The sequence below is a fragment of the Crinia signifera genome, chromosome 9 (genome assembly GCF_055691185.1).
Source record: "Crinia signifera chromosome 9, ASM5569118v1, whole genome shotgun sequence".
Lineage (NCBI taxonomy): Eukaryota > Metazoa > Chordata > Amphibia > Anura > Myobatrachidae > Crinia > Crinia signifera.
Genome location: NC_139225.1, coordinates 105,691,741 through 105,710,214, shown reverse-complemented (window position 1 = coordinate 105,710,214; position 18,474 = coordinate 105,691,741). Strand labels below are relative to the sequence as shown.

The 18,474-nt window shown below is 37.6% G+C and overlaps 1 pseudogene; it reads left to right on the top strand.

Moving 5' to 3' along the window:
* Positions 1–522: 522 nt before the first annotated feature.
* LOC146039837 (5S ribosomal RNA) lies at positions 523–641 on the top strand (annotated as a pseudogene).
* The last annotated feature ends 17,833 nt before the right edge of the window (positions 642–18,474 follow it).

Genomic DNA, 18,474 nt, shown 5'->3' with positions numbered 1-18,474 from the left:
TATGTATATGCGGTTCCAGATTAGCATCAATCTGCATGACCTAACTCTGTTGACTGCTAATTCAGGTGTTCAACAGGATGTTTAACTGTCATTTTCTCTACTTATGATTAAATGTGACTCTATATCGCTTGCTACTATATCTTAAACCTAAACCAGTCCATCCTGTGATATTACTGTACTGTCTGCCAGTTAACCCCACAACAGTATTTTTCGGTGAACTTGGTGGTCATTATTGCATATTTAAGAGACTATCACAGGGTGTGGAGACTGTCTCAGGGTGAATACTACCCCCAAACAGAACCTCCTCTGCAGGAACCCATTCGTGGATCGAACCGATATTGTTCTGTTCAATAAACAGTGTGTAAACAAACCCCGGGGTGAACCAGGTGATCAGACCTTTCAATCCCTGACACCTAGAACACTATCTTTCATTGGACCGAGGGTACATTCATCCCCCTCTCTCTCTCTCTTTTTTTCACTCCTATGCTTACTCCCACCAGCGCTACTCTCTTAATTATTTAATTTTACAGCCATACCCCACTGAAAGCGCCTGGTACCATCCGAACCCAGAAGCTAAACAGTGTTGGGCCGGCCCAGTACCTGTCTGGGGAACTAACAGGGAATAGTCGGTGCTGTAATCTATCATATCAGTAGAGGTGAAAGCGCGGTGAGAGTTAAGCCCAATTGCTATCCCTTCTACCCCATTCTCTAATCATATATTTGCTGTCCCCCAGGTTTCCTTTCATTCCTTCAATTTTTTACATCCTCAGAACACCTAGGGAGGTGTGTCCTGCGCCATCACTACTGTCACTTTCCTCCATGATTAACAATTTTCCAATGTCAATATTTTGTACTGCAAGAGGAACAGTTGATGTATAATAGAAAATAATTTTCGCTGTACGTATTCATAAACCCATTATCAGTTTGGGTTTCTTTTGATTTTTCCCTCGAAGTGGAGGGACCATACCTTTATCTTAAATATTGTATCATTAAAAGTTACGTTTTAATATGTAGACATTATTACATTTTGCATTATATATTTTGTTAATTATTTACAAGTGTGCCCCAAAAAGCCTTGTCGGGTTCCCTTTCGAGTCACCTCCAGACTCCATTTTTTTCAGTTCTAACATTGAACTCTTTTTTTAGGGAGCACCACCAACCGCAGACCACAGCCATAAAATCCTATAACGGAGCCACGGTATGCATGTTGGTTACTATAGATTCATACCGACCATTCATTTCTAGCTTTACCTGTGCCAATCCAACCCAACCCCACAAGACATTTTAAAAGATACACAGATGGAGCTAATTAGCTCACTTGTGATTCTGTGAGGAGACCTGCAAAACATGCACTGTTGGTAGCTCTCGAGGACAAGGGTTGGCTACCCCAGTGTTAGAACATATGCTATAATTATAATTGCGATGGGCAGCGAAGGGGGTCATAGATTCTTAGAGAATCTCCCTGCACGTGAGATATCTCCAATTTTTTTAAAGCGGCAATCATTTACACTTCCAAATCAAACTGGATTTGCAGTGTAATTGGTTGCCGCTTTAAAAACACTGGAGATTTCTTACCAAATCTCTCACTTTCTGAATCTCTCATCCTATTAAATCTCACCCCCTTGTGTTCTTACCATATCAATAATTTATATATCAATAACTAATAAATAAAGCAACAAAACTTATATCAGCAATTAATACAAGTCAGTAATGTAACAGCTCACAGATGTCCAGAGAGACAGAACAATATCATTTTGAAGAAATAACAAATGACTGACATGAGTCAGACAGTTTAGAACTCTAGTATGGTGAATGTTATGTGTGCTGATCACATGCAGGGCTGCAGCTATTAAAAGGTTGCTTAAGGCAGCTAAATAGGACACTGACCTCTAGTGAGTGCCACAGAGTCCACTTAACAAGAAAATGGATGTCTCCCAAAAAAATACGTCTTGTGCAGGATTCTGGCATGCACGAATTACTGGAGGGGCTGCTAAAATGGCCACCAGAGGCCCATTAACACACACTGGGGTGGTCACCAAATAATTATCACCAGGATGGTACAACATCTGATCCAGAACCCCCATTTGCTGCTGCTGGTGTTTGTTCAACACAACATTATGTATGTGACCTAATGACAATGCAAATCTGCCACTCCCTGCCTGGAGGAGCACTGATGGCTGTCTATAATATAGAGATATATTTTTCTAACAACTTTATTTATCTTGCTTTTTATTTAGGGAAGGATGGGGGGCGGGTGCTATAGAGCAGGCTACCCCTCTGTTCCAAACCCATGTTAATACAAATGGTAGAAATTGGAATAAGTAGCAAAATGATTAAGAGTGGAATAGGGCAATATCATTTGAGCAAGTATTTTTGTGAATGGGGTATTAGGCAGTGCCAGTGGGTGAGGATTATTTCAGTGGGTCAAATATTAGTCAAGGGAGTAATGGTTGAGTGTAGGGATCATGATAGTTAGGTGCTCTAGGCCAAATACTCTTTGTTCCAGACAATGATTTGTCATATTTCTACCTAAGGAAAGAATGTCTAATCTAAAGTATATATTAAGGGAATACTGTACATACTGTTATTATAGAATTCATCCACGTTTCTAACATACTGTGTTGCTAGTAAATCTGTTTTCAAGTTTAAAATTCCATAGAACTCCCATTAAATAGCTTTCCTACCAAATAATGACTTTACTTTCCCCCAGAGCTCTCTTTTTCAGTATTATTGAACTGTTATAATGCATCATTTATGTGACATGTCTAGTTTCAGAAAAGAGAAATGATGTTCAAAGTTCAAGACATTGTGATATATTAATGGTGAACCACTACTGCTAGTCAAATCTCTCAATGACAATTGTTTACATATTATATTTTATGCTTCCACATAGTTCCTCTTCTCATGATAGTGTATCACAAAATAGTAAGGAAAGCTACTGTAATGCAAATACACTGCAGAAACAGATATCAAGCAATAGCCTGAAATTCATCCACTACACAGACAGAGCTCGATTACTTCACAATAACGCTCATTCAGTTGCAAAATGTGTGTAGGATGTGTCTTACACTAAGCATTTACGGAGTAACACAGCTAGTGCAAAATTCACAAGATCTGTCCCAAAAATGGGCTTGATTGCAACTTCACATCAACACATACTTTAATAATAAATAAAGATAAAAATACAAATGTTCCCAAAATTACTTACAACAAAATGTATGTCTAACAAATTGGAGAATGCAGGTTCTCTCCATTCAATAAAACAGCAGTTTCCCTCTACTTTGGCCCAAAAGCTTTCATAATTTAGGTAAAGAAAACTTATAACAGCAAGTGATTGTAATTCTTACCTGAACAAAGATTTGGATCGATATTGCCATGTCATTCGTTCCCCTGATTCATCTGATGTCTGGAATACTAAAGATATCTCATATATCAACAGATTGTATTACCTTCATAATGCTTGGAGGAGCAAAAAACCCCGACCAGAGACCACATTTTTCTTCCACATCCACTATTCTTATTCTAGAATTAACATGATCATGTCCTGCCATGATTTGGTCATAAGAAATCTTTAATTCACAGTTCATACACACCGGATCATACCCCAATCACATTTTATAGTATTGATATGATTTCACAACTCTCTTCCTCAATGTGTAGTATAAATATGGCAGTTTTCCATAGAAAAAATATTACAATTCCCAATAGCCAAAATAATATATACATACAGTATATGCATAAAGAAGGACTATATCTCTACCAAAGACTCCCAGGTATACCCCATGGTGTATTGTTATGAGGTCAATAATGCTACTGTCAGATGTAAATGTAAAAAAATGGCCAATTGAGCTATTTTGCAGAGGTTATGTAGAACATTTGTGTTGGAGAATGTGTTTGCAGTATTGTGCGTGAGCACAGTACTATACACACAAGCATTTATTGTGTAGGCCAGAGGGTGGCCATCCCTTGGTTCTTTAGTTATATGAGACTCTTTCTTTACGCACAACAGTAGAAATAACCCCCGCATTCCCTGCAGTGGTTTGGGGACGCTCGCATGCAGGACCAGCTCCAGGTACATTTTACATTTGAAATGTTTCTGGCTGCCAAACAATCAGAGCTCACATACCGGCAGCTGCAATTTAAATTTGGCTGCCAATATGCAAGCTCCAATTGGCTCACAAGTCAGTGCCATATTTAAAAGGGGTGAGTACTACTGGGTGCATTATGTGTATAAGCTGCACTATTGGGGGCATTATGTTTGTAAGTAGCACTACTGGAGGTATTATGAATATAAGTGTCCCAACTGGCAACATTATTGTAAATTACACTACTGGGGTCCTTAGGTTTAAAAGTGCCACTACTGGGGGCATTATGCAATAATTGCACTACTGGGGGCTCATTACAATTAATGAGACAGTGACACGCGAAGGGCTGCAGTGACAATATTAGGGGAACAGTGTGGTTTTTTTTATTAAACCCTACAATATGGACAGTAAAATAAGCTGCAAAATCGGAATAATTCAATCCTTCTTATTGTTTGTTTTGTAAGTTTAAGGTAGAGATTTCCTTGCCACTACAAAATCTGAAATTGCAGGTCTCGTGTTAAAATGTAGATAATCTCAAATGCCTGCTCATTGCATTTGAAAATTCCTAATACTATGAAAGTTCAGCAGTTTTTCATTTGTGACAGGGTCACTGGTATAGTGAGGGGAGGTGACATATTTCCCAAAGTTTTCTTACATATGTGTTTTAACAAAAATAAAAATGGGAGATTTGTTGGTTCTGTTGTGAGTTGCTGGGCACTTTATAATAACTAGTAAAGGCTCATGGGGTTGGATGGTTAAAGAGAGGGAGTGTTCACCATCCTTTAGGCCAAATTCTGGTCTTTGGGCTGATAGCTGATGGGCTGAAGGCTAATCAGTGACTCCTGCTGTGGGGTTTGTGAAGAGGCTGCCATACAGGACGCCTGAGCCTGCCTGAGGAAAGGAGACACTATGCAGTTCTCTATGTGGGAGACAACCTGCTACCTTTAGAAACTACAAACCCTAACTGTTGTGCTTCTGCTATTGTTTCTAGTGAGTTAGGAGATTATCCTGTGTTTAGTTTTTGATCTCTCAGCTGCTGCACCCCAGGTGATGGTACCTGTTCCCCTGACCCTGTTACACATTGTTTTTGCTAATAATGCAGGGAAACACAAATCCTGCACCTGTGACTGATGTGTCCCCTGCATCTATGCCCTTTCTGGTTCTATCCTGCCAAATAGAGCCGCCACCAGCTGCCTCGGGATGCAGTTGATTTCCCGGCGGTCGGGATCCCGGCGGTCGGAATCCCGACACTGGAATCCCGACCGCCGAAATCCCGAAACTTTCTCCCTCCGTGGGTGTCCACGACACCCATAGAGGGAGAATAAAATAGCGTGCTGAGCGTAGCGAGGCACCGGGCCCGCTGCGTGGCGAGCGCAGCGAGCCCGCAAGGGGGGGCGATCCATGTCCCCCCCTTGTCGGGATTTCGGCGGTCGGGATTCCAGTGTCGGGATTCCAACCGCCGGGATCCCGACCGCCGGGAAATCGTATCGGATCCGCTGCCTCTACTACGGTTTTAACTCCTGATATTGGAGACTCTACAAAGATCTGTCCTATGGTTCCAGCGGCTGTGTTGTTGATAAAAAACTCCCTCTCTGCATACTTCTTCTATGTGTTTCCATATCCTTGGCTGGATGGGATAGCCTTGGAACGTTTATCCCAGTACCGCAGGATGCTTTGTGTGAGATCTACGATGTATGATGGACGAATTGCTACTTATATGGCACCGCATGAGAAGAGGTCCTGGCCAGACTAAATATTTATAGCAGAAAAAATATATATAAAAAATCAGGCGCACAAAAAATTACAATATTATATACCTCTAGTAGGTGTAAATTATTCGAAAGTAATATGGGCTGGAGACCTTAAGTTACACAATTTTCTATGGCAGCTCCCAATAGCAAACTGGATATTTGCTAAGACAATCGAAAGGTGTAGAGGTAAATAGATGTGTGATATTAAAGTCACACACAAATTCTCCTCTAAAATTCAAATTCTCCACAAAGCTGAGTATAATTAATCAATTTGTTTTATTAACATGTTATTACTATATCTTTATAAATAAAAAACATATAACATTCTATGACATTTTATAAAAATTAGATAAAAACAACAATAATAATAATAAATTCTGCTGGAAATTATACTCATGTGTTGGTTTTTTCTTTCCTTTCAAAACGAAAAGGATGTAATATTAATAGAATAAATTTGTTCCTCTTTAATAAGGAGAATTAAAGTCCCGTGCTGTAAGTTTTTACAGTGATATGCGGTGCTTTATTTATCGGGTGGATAATTCTTATTGTGTATCCACTGAAATTTTGTTGTGATCCCTTTTGTAATTATAGGCACATATATATCCACTTTTGTTTATTAATGGCTTGTAAAGATATTTGTTGTGGGCAACTGCCCTTTCCGTGCAGGATAGCCGTAATAGCCAAGAATGGTTATGCCGGACGGCTCAAGCTCACCTGTGCGGCAGCGCCGCTTGATGTTGTGCTGCTCGGTGATGTAGGCAGACAGGGAGCGAGCAGCACAACATCAAGCGGCGCTGCCGCACAGGTGAGCTTGAGCCGTCCGGCATAACCATTCTTGGCTACTCCGGCTATCCTGCACGGAAAGGGCAGTTGCCCACAACAAATATCTTTACAAGCCATTAATAAACAAAAGTGGATATATATGTGCCTATAATTACAAAAGGGATCACAACAAAATTTCAGTGGATACACAATAAGAATTATCCACCCGATAAATGAAGCACCGCATATCACTGTAAAAACTTACAGCACGGGACTTTAATTCTCCTTATTAAAGAGGAACAAATTTATTCTATTAATATTACATCCTTTTCGTTTTGAAAGGAAAGAAAAAACCAACACAGGAGTATAATTTCCAGCAGAATTTATTATTATTATTGTTGTTTTTATCTCATTTTTATAAAATGTCATAGAATGTTATATGTTTTTTATTTATAAAGATATAGTAATAACATGTTAATAAAACAAATTGATTAATTATACTCAGCTTTGTGGCGCTCTCTTTTAGAGGAGAATTTGTGTGTGACTTTAATATCACACATCTATTTACCTCTACACCTTTAAATATTTATAGCTCCTGTGCTTGTTGCTCTGATTTTATATTTGTCTCTTACCTTTCAGTCCATCTGCTGCTGTTTATTTATTCTACATGTCTGCTGGTATAGTGACACCATTTTTATCTGTTCCTTTTTTTAAGGGGAGGGAAGGTTGTTTTTGAGATACTACGTTACCACAAGTTCACTGTCCTGTTAGGTACATACAGCATTTATCCTTCAGTTGGGGGAGGAGGTATGGTTAAGACAGAATTACATAGTGGGTGGGTAGGTTGAGAAGGGTAGGTTACTGTATATTATTTTTAGCTAGTTTAGCTAACGTAAAAACGTCCATATCTTATTAATTGTAACTTTCACTTTGTTTTAGCTAAAGGCCTCTAATCTACTTCCTTTCTATAGTCTGCAATAGATAGTGAGTTAGGAGTAGGTTTAGGTTATGGGATCCAAGTATGCCTAAGTTGGGGGTGGGTTGTACAGGGTGGGGGGTTATGTGGTAGGTTTGTTTTGGGTTTTCTATATTATTTATTTATTTATTTATTATTATGTTTTTTTTATTGCATGTTTGACACTTCAATGCCAATATATTCTTTTTTTTATTTTCCTCCAAGTTGGTATGCAGATATTTTCTCCACAATTTGCGATGGGCGACTTTGTGCATTATACTTTAATACATCTCTACCATATACTGTACTTCTGTTTCATTATACTAGAAACTTACCCGAATGGCACCTTCGGATATTCCTGATACAGTCCCATACGCAGGAAGTGCTTTGTATATCCTGTAACCAATGTATGTTGTTTATCATTCTTTGTGATGTACTATGCCACTTACTTGCTGTATACCATATGTATATTGGTTTGTCTATCTGTTTGGGTATCGAATTCTGTTGAAAAATCAATAAAAACTACTGAATAAAAAAAAAATTCAGGAAAACACAGGAATCAACATACAGCACAGATGCGTAATATACTGCAATTTCAAACAATATACTGCAATTTCAAATAGTAATAAGACATATATCATAGGGCATTTTTTTTTCTAAATGAGATACATACACCTCAGGTGAAATTCCCCACTCTTGAAAAAAAAATCACAATCCATAGAATACTGTGATCACACACCTTTAAGCACCCCTTTAGATAAAAAGGTTACCTTTTATTTTACCTAACTAAAGATGTTATACCTGTATAATTCCATTCCTTCCAGTCCTTCCATTACAGTTTTTAGAACTGGCCTGGTTGAAAAGGGGGTGGAGTCACAGGAGTTATGGGCATGGCTTAGCACCATGCCATCTGTTTTTTTTTGTCATTTTGAGGGCATTCCCAGCACTTCCTGGGCAGCTGGGGAGCTCCTGCACTGATAGATGCCATTAGCATGCGTACAGCATTTATTCAGTAATTAATGGCTGCTCTGTCTTTCACACCTGGCTCCCCCATCAAGGGGATAGTTTGACCCATAGATGGTGCAGCAGGACATTGTCTAACTAGCAGGACTGTTCCACTAAAATCAAGACAATTGAGAGGTTTGTAATTCAAACTACACAAAGCACAGAATCGGCACAGCTTACAGTAATTTCCACAGTATTCTTTATTAGTTCTTCAGTGCAGCACTCTGAAAAATAGATGGCATGAAAGAACAAATTATACATAAAATAATACTGTATAAGAATTATTCAAACTTTAAAACATGTTCCCATAACTCCTCTGACTACACCCCATTTTCAGCCAGGCCAGTTCTAAAAACTGTATTGGACGATCTGGGAGGAATGGAATTATACAGGTATAACCTCTATAGTTAGGTAAAATAAAAGGTAACCTCATTATCTGTGGGTGCCTAAAGGTGTGCGATCGCAGTATTATATGGATTGGGATATTTTTTTCAAATGTGGGGACTTTCACCTGAGGTGGATGTATCTCATTTAGAAAGCAAATTACACTATGATATATGTCTTATTATTCATTCTAGTGGTTTACAATGCCTATGGCAAGATGGTCTGAGCAGAGTCAGACATAAGCATTAATGAGAGTCCTTGTTGCATCCTATGTCCCAGCTTGAAAGTACTCAAGTAGTTACAGGCATCCAAAACCCACATGGTCCCCATTAGCAACATGTTTCAGATTCCCTTATGGGGGATTTTCATGTATGCATTTGCTGATTTTTAAACCCCTCTGTTTATATTTGAATCGAGTGCTCCAATCATGGCCACAAGTTTATTTCCACTTCCTGTTTTCGCTCCAACAGATATCTTTTATTAAATTGCGATATCAGGAAATGTTATTAAGTAATTCAATTTCAATTATTGGATAATCAAGGAACATATCTTATAGCCCAATCATCATCTAACAGATCTTATCTAAGTATCTAAGTGATCTAAAATGTTTCCTGAAAAATTTCCTGAAATGCTGGACAGCAACTTTGGTGGTTTCAGTGTTAAGTTCACTAGCATCAATTTTCCACTTAACTATTGCCAAGTTCCTTTTTCTAGAAGTATTCCTCTATCCTCTAATTTACATTTAATCCTACGATTGCATTTCCTAATTGGCAGATAATTACATCTCTTGCCTTTATTCTAGTTTAGTCTACCCATAGATTGTAACATAGACACTACTACAAATTCAAGACTTTTTGTTTTGATAATGCCTTGTTCTTTTTTTTTTTTTGGCTACAATAAGGCTTATTTTTGGACATAAGATAAAAAGAACAAACAAGCTGTAACCAAAAGCAACCTATCAGTTTTTAACTGTTATTAATCCAAATTGTACTAGACTATTAAGACCAATTATATTATCTGTTCTACTTACTTTTATTGTTTGCAATACGTTTGCAAATAAGTAACAATATTAATAATAAACAGTATATAAACGTGTTTAACAATGAATACGCAAATGTCTAAAATTTGTGGTGTCATTTTGTACTCAATGATTTGTATGTCCTTGTAGTTTTATCAAGTTTTGAAATAGAATTAATAATAAATGGCTGGGGAAAGCCATATTAAACCTGATTACATTTTGAAGTAAATATAGACAAAAGTAATGGAATAAATTACCCAAATTTAAAACATTTCTGTTCTCTTTAACTAAATATTGATGCAAATGTACTGCCATTTATCTCTGCAGTGCTTAGCATTTCCACAAAAAAATAATAATTTGGATTAGTTTCATGAATTGTAATTGTGTTGTAGATCTTTTTGACCTCTAGCATAGAATAACCTTCAGAAGGCCAAATATAATGACAGAAATAAAGGTACTTCCCAGCCTGGCAATATATGCTCAGCATGATCACTCTTAACAGGTTATGTGTTTTGAATACATGAAGGAATTAGATTAGACAAAGACTTTATTATGATTTAGAATTATTGATTTAATATTTTCATGGTTGATAAAGTCTTGCCCATTATTTCATCATAAATAAATGTAGCTGTTACTTGGTTTACATAGAGTATGCAGCAAAATAAAAATATATCAGGTGTATTAAGAATACTGGCTAGTAGATATTATATATTATGAATTATTTATAGCTTAAATAAAGTATTCTACTGCATATTTTATTATATATATATATATATATATATATATATATATATATATATATATACACAGGTTGAGTATCCCGTATCCGAGTATCCGTTATCCGAATTATTCCGAAAACCATACATTTCAGAAAGTGAAAAAAAAATATTTTTTTTTGCTAAAAACTCACTGGAGACATTTGTAACAGCACTACTGGTGACATGGTATGTAACTGGCACTATATATGTGCAAGAAAATGATTGCTTGGCATTCAAATTCAATATCTGAGATAGTACACGAATTTTGTTTCATGTTTTGAAACCTTGTTTTTTGAACAAATAAAATATATTTGTGTGTATTTTATGTGGTAATAAAATATATTTGTGTGTATTTTATGTGTTTATACAGCATACATGCAAGATACTTCAAAATACATCATTGAAATATTAAAATATTCCGAAATACGGAATAATCCGTTATCCAAAATTCTCCTGGTCCCGAGCATTTTGGATACGGGATACTCAACCTGTATATATATATATATATATATATATATATATATATATATATATATATATATATATATATTTATATATACTGTATACAGTGAGCATACATATCTAGAACATCTCATTCTGCATTGACAACATAATACTGTTATTGGATAACGAGAAACACGGAGCAAGCAACATGTTAATTATTAGCTCAATAAAATAAGCCAGCAAGTGCAATGGTATATCAGGGATATATTTTCAAAGATATTTCTAAATATAAATGTTCCATAGTGAGAAAATCAGTTTGTGAGGTTTCAAACGGTTTTTAAAAAGTACTTTTTAATCAATTGCTTTAACTTTTTTGCAATGTCTAGAAATAATAATTGCAACAACAAATTTAACATACAGATAATTGTTTATACACTTCAATCAATAACAATCTTAAATAAAAAAAAAAAAAAAAAAACACACAAACAATACAGGTTGAGTATCCCTTATCCAAAGTGCTCGGGACCAGAAGAATTTTTGATAACAGATTATTCCGTATTTCGGAATATTTTAATATTTCAATAATGTATTTTAAAGTATCTTGCATTTATGCTGTATAAATACATCAATCACATGATATACACACAAATATATTTTATTTGTTCAAAAAGGTTTCAAAACATGAAAAAAAAAGTGTACTACTTTATCTCAGGCACTGAGTTTGAATGCCAAGCAATCATTTTCATGCACACATATAGTGCCAGTAACATAACATGTCCTCAGTAGCACTGTTACAAATGTCCCCAGAAAGTTTCACTTTCTGGAATGTATGGTTTTCAGAATAATTCAGATAACGAATATTCGGATGAGGGATACTCATCCTGTATTATTAAAAAATCTCACTGAAAATCAAATAATTATACATTGCAAATAGTCAGCAAATCAATCAAAGGGGATTTTGGTCATTTGTGATTTCCAGAAGGTTACAGAAATGCTAATGCATTGCTTACAGGTATATCCATCTTCCAAAAGTTTTCAAAATTATTATATTTTTTTCACTGAAAATTAGGAAAAAAATCTCCCGTTTACATTGTGCAAAATAGAAAACTAGGAAACAACAGAGAAACTGAAGTAATCACTAGATAATAGTTTTTTTCAAATCCATCTCATTGAGGTCATGAGTTTCCATCTGCTTCAGTATGACCTCAATGTAAACCTTAACTACTGTTGTTGATCCACTGCCTGCAATAGATGGTCACCAAGGGTCAAGATTAGTATTGAACAGCTAGTGTGAAATAATTGTTTATTGTGTCTCTCAGATACAGTATCATTTTCTTTAGAATATGCATGCATAAACACCAAGGATAATAATGTATAATTTCAATTCTAAAAATAGGTATGATTACATTGAAGCCAATTGAGATTTTCTAAAGTATAGTTGAGCAAACATTAATGAAAGTGACAGCTTGTCTTATTATTGATTCCTCCACTAAAAGTTTTACATTTTCCCTGATCTGAATACAAACCACCGGATATCACTAGTTACCTGTAGAGTAGATTACAAACTAAAAATCTATATTATTGCTAAACCTATGGTATTGATTTTTTTTTATTCCTTGTGTTTACCCTGTGTGTGTGTGTGTGTGTGTGAGTGTGTCTATGTGTGTGTGTGTGTGTGTGTGTGTCTATGTGTGTGTGTGTGTGTGTGTTTTATCAGAATTCTTAATGCCAAACACTCACATGCTGGCGGTTATATGTAATTAAATCTATCCTAACAGTTATGACGATAGAAATGTGCCTCAAATTCACCAAATCTGACATGAGTGGCAACATTTTATAGGATGTAACAGAGGGCCTGATTCAGACCTGCTCGCTAGGCTGCATAATTCGCTGACAAGCTAACACACTCCCACCTGCCGACTGAATCTCCGTACTGGCATGCGAGGGGATGTGTCCACTAAGAGGAGGAGAAATCATTCGACAGTTGCTCACCATCAAAAGATTTTCTAGCTATCATGGATAAAAGTAAGTCTATACTTTCTTTAATCTTGGCCAGAAATGCCCAACATGGAGGAGGGCACTGACATCATGTGAAGTCAGCTGCCTACCTTGTGGATTCACGGGCATGCCTTAGTCCGCAGGGGTTTGCACAGCATTTCCATGGTTGCGCTCACAGTTTTATTGGGCACACCAATAAAAAAAATGGTTGGTCCCCTGCGTCTTCCTCCTGCCAGCCTTTTCTCACCCACCATCAAGCTATAGCCCTGGTGAGTGTGAATCTTGCCATAGGCATTCGCTTCTGGGGTTTGCACAAGCTCATATTTGCGCATGCACATATGCGTAAACCCCCACCAATGGGTCGGAGTGAATTCTAACCTGAGCAATCAGGTCTGAATCGCCCACATAGTCACATATACAGTATATCTAACTCCTTTTTAAATATATCAATATTGTCCACCATCACAACATTTCTGGTAGATATATTCAATATCTTAACTGCCCTTCCTTCACTGGCGGTGTCCAGATATCCTGGACACAGTCCTCTTAGTACACATATCACCTGACAGTTCTCTTTATTGGCCCATAATGTACTTGTATCTATTAATCATATGCCCTCATCATGCTGCTTTTCTAACATACACATGGCCAACCTTTCCTTATAGCCCAGTGTGTCATGAGCCATTTAGTATGGCTCATTACTGTCATGTCAGTTCTGTGGTCTTTCCAGTCTGTTTCTGGTAATGGACTCTCTGGTGGCCTCCGGTGGTGAGTCTGTGCCTTTGAAGCTCATTCTTCTGTGAGTTGATTTATGCAGAAGACTGGGAGGTAATGACCTTGTTATCCCAGCTTGGGAGCTGGGCTGGAATCTTTCACAGGTGTTTTGATCACCTGAGCCCTTTCTCCCCAGCACTGCCCTGCAGGTGAGGGTTTCTTATTCCTTTTGCAGGTAGCTGCAGTTATCTGTTTCCTGCTGGTCATCTGTCATTGCTCAGTTAGGAGCTCACCAGCCATCTGCTGGTCTCTTGTTTTGTTGCTCCCTGCTCTAACCCAGTGCAGCTTTTCCTGGCCCTTTGCTGTTCCAGCTTGCTTCCATTCTGTTCCAGTATCCAGTCCTTTGGCTCCAGTCTGTCCCAGTTTGCTTCTTCCCATCTGCAGCTGCTGGAAGTCTCCTGTTCTGCCCATGCCTGTGTTGGTCATGTGAGTGGTCCATTGGAGCCTGGTTCTGTTCTTTCTTTAGTCATAAAGTTCTGACAAGCTGCCATATACTTTTTTTGTTCCCTGTTTTCAGAGGTACTTTGGTTCAGTTCTCTCAAGTGTGGAGAGACTCACCTTATCATTTGGGTTCTGGTTTTGGGGTACCAGATTATTGTGCTATTATTTACATTATTGGTTAGTTAGACTCCCTGCTTAGGTATTGCTGGAGGTACCCCAGTTCTCCTGTCTGAGGTGTCTTCGACTAGGTCGCACTCTCCGCCCATGGCCTGGTGCCGTTAGGCAGGTTGTTTCCCCATGCAGGCCCAGTAATTAGAATTCCTTTTGACTGTACCATTAGGGGATCGCTGATTCCTTGTAACTCCATAACACCTGGAGCTGGAGCAGGCTTAACTCGCTCCTTCAAACATGGCGACTAAAGGCGATTAAAGGCAAAGCCTAGCATTTGCAGGAATCAGCCATATCCCTTTGGGGGTCAATAGAGTCAGTGTAGGTTTCGCCATTGCCATTCTAAACAGCGGTCCCGGCTGTGGGTTTACACCCCAAACCATAATACAGTGATTCTGAACCCTTAATCAATTTTTTTGACCTTCTCTAAACTCTTTCCAGTTCCAAGATATATTTTTTTTATAGAGTGGAGCCCAAAACAAGACACTGTAGTCTAGATGAGGCTGCACCGTTATACAATGGTAAATTTAGACTGTCGTCCCTAGCCTCTAAGCCCTTTTAAATGTTTCAGATCTGTGCATGAACCTATTGAAAAAGCTGCACCTTCCAAGCAGCGAAACGCGTTAGGAGTACCTCTGGACCAGACCAACTGCACCCAGTGAATACCCTCTGCATACCCAGCCCATCTGGATCTCCATTATCAGCTTCTCAGCCTGTTACCACTTATACCTATCATCGGTCAATATCCCAACCCGACAGCGCAGGAATTGAGGTTGGCCACTTACATCATTCGCTATTCAAGTTTACCAACCTTGAGGACACCTGCATTTATCAACCGCTAAATTGGGACCTCCAGCGAAGTGGGAAATACCTGGCTATATACCACCTTAGCCCCCGTCATCATCGGGTCATTGCCCATTGTGGCCCCACCACCGCAACCAATTGAGGACACCCCATAATCCTATTTGGGAATAAACCATCTGAAACACCATGTGGTAACTATTAGCCCAGTGGGCCACTTGATTTTTTCAATTATTGTCATACCTCCTCATCCAATGAAACTGGTCCTACTTTTTGATTCTTCAATTCAGTCTCCGGTCCAGTTATAACAACATATTGTTTTTATCCATCTGATTCCTTCAATTTAATTTAATACTTATTATTTATTTTTATTATTTTTATTATTTAATATTTCTTCATATCGTGCAATTGTACTTATTGATTTTAATTGTTATTAAACATTGTATACCCTTTTCATCAAACCAGCGCCACTTCATTTTCTTTTTTGCTTGGTCTATTGGGGCTGACAACCCCTTTTTAAGTGGCAGCTCTTAACGAGGCACCCTTGATAGCGCCTGTCTGTGTACCCTAGGGGACACACCATTCTTTCTGAACCTATTTATGAACCTGCATTCAAAATTGGGAAACAAAAATGTTAATTGATTGAGAAGGTAAGGGAGTATTCCTCCTTTATCTACTATTACATTACCAGATGACACAGATAAGGTCCCAGTGGCAAGTACATGGAGGTGATATGGCAGGAGGAAGGAGGCAATCAATAACATAGTTATACACTGATTAAAGGATGTTTTAAAATTGATTTTGATATCACAGCTAATAAGTAGAAATGTAGTGTGTACTGGCAACTTGAGTATTAGGAAACATACAATGAGTATGGTCTTAAACAGTTCCAAATTGTGTTGCATACAGTATATAGGCAATAATGGTAGTAGCAAAACAAATATTGTTAAGGATTGTTACAGGGCGAATAATTGTAAAGGAAGCAGCATGGTTCCTAGTGGTATCAATGTTTGATACATACTGCAGTGTCGACAAGTAGCCAAATGTCCAGCAGAAGCATGATGTGTAGGTGGGCATGGTGGGAACGAGTGACAAGAATCCAAAGCTAAGACTGGGACACATAGTATATATTGCAGAGAGTAATGATCAGTCAATAGCACTGAGAGGCAGATGTATTATACCCTCACTTATCATGCAAGTATAAGGCTTCTTGTTTTGTCTCTTTACCGAGGTAAATCAGGTAGCCCCACTGACAAGATGTATTGCCATCTGGTCTTCCAGAGTGGGTGAGTGAAATCGTCACCCTCAGGTGATCACCACTAGAGTGCATAGTACATTAGTTTAGTGTGTATATGCTCTCTTTTCTCCCAGCCAGCTCACTTGGCATGCACCGGATCTTGATATTATCTTCTGATCTTCCATGCAGCCTGGAGCTAGCATCTCAGGGAAAGAGCTGTTACTGCTGCAGTGTTTTGGCAATGACATCTGAATCTGTTGAAATTGATAGCCACAGTTGTTGGAACAGTCAGCGATACTGACCATTCATACATTGGTTTGCTACCTTTTAGATATGTATGTACCCTTGGTGTTTGCTTTAGTATCCAGGCTTTATATCTACAGTGTCTGGGTAGACAATCAAAAGTTTGCAAACAAATGGCTGACATTGTCAAAAAATGGATATGGTCAAAAGGTGGACATGATCAAAAGGTTGAAAGTCAAAAGGTCGACCTGGCCAAAACATCGACATGAAAAAGGTTGCCATTCATTTTTTAAGGTCGGCAAAGGTTGACATGAGGATTTCATGCTTTTTTGTAAAAAAAAAACAAAAAAAACTGCTTGTTCATACTTTACAATCCACGCATGCAGAATCAGATTTTAAAATTGTGCCAAGCCAAGCAAAGCACCATGCCTGAAGCATGGCAAGCGTTAGGGGACATGGTACACTTATACGGTATCAATGCTGACCTATGTCGACTTAGAAATAAAAAACATGAAAACTCATATCGAACTTTGTTTATTTTTTCAATGTTTACCTTTTGACCCAGCCAACCTATTGACTGTGGTCCTTTTGACCCTGTCCACCATTTTTTTTTTTAAATTTCAACTTTATTTTCATTTTTCATTTCTTACAGAAGTAGAAAACAATATTTAAAATAACAAGAATACCTTACATACAATACTCTTCATTTCCCCCCACATCGGATCTCTCCATTTTATACAGTAATTTTGACCCTGTCCACCATTAGTTGTCGACCTTTTGATTGTAGCCCTAGACACTGTATAGATCTAAATTATCAAAACCATTTGCTATACGGATTTGCATCCAGCCCAGAATCAGACTCTTTGCTTGAATAATAAAGATTCTGTTGCTGTATATAATTATTAGTTTTTATACTTTGGAAAACTTTTCAATGGTTAAACGAAACATTTGCCGACAGTTTGCTCATTTCTGCACAGTGGTAAAAATCAATTCACATGGTCACAGAGAGTCGTTGTGACTGTCAAACATCAAACAGTTGATTTTGTTTTTTTAAAGGCCTTTGTGTCCTTAAAGTTTACAATGTACTTTGTTAGCTGTGAAAGAGAACATTTTTGCAATAAAGTAATAAACATAACAAATGAGTTTTAAATCTGAATCATTTAATAATAAGTAAATGAGGACAGTGTAGAATTTCAGGACACTCAAGTCCCATTTTTAGGCAGATGGTAACCTAGATTTAATAGTGTATTTCCTTTTATCACCAGATGGCAACCATCTGCCTATACAATGGATCTTAATGTCCTTTTCTTCCGTTAGTTATTAAACTATCACTTTTATATCAGTTTTGATGTTTGTTCATTGCTGTGCTTTTGTAAATATTTCATTCTCATAGCTAAAATGCTCTAGAGGAACAGAATAAAGTTAGGATTCATAAATGGTAAACAAGATGAAGTGATATTTTCATAATACTGTAATACCAACTCTTGATATTTTTATTCTTGAATACTGATGTAAAAAGTCTTCATAAAAATAGTCAAAATAAAACTTCTGTTATATATTTACATAACGTTGTGATGTTATAGTCAATGATAATAGTTTATCCAGATCTTGAACGCCTGTGTATTTATTGTAGCATACTGCAGTCGGCTC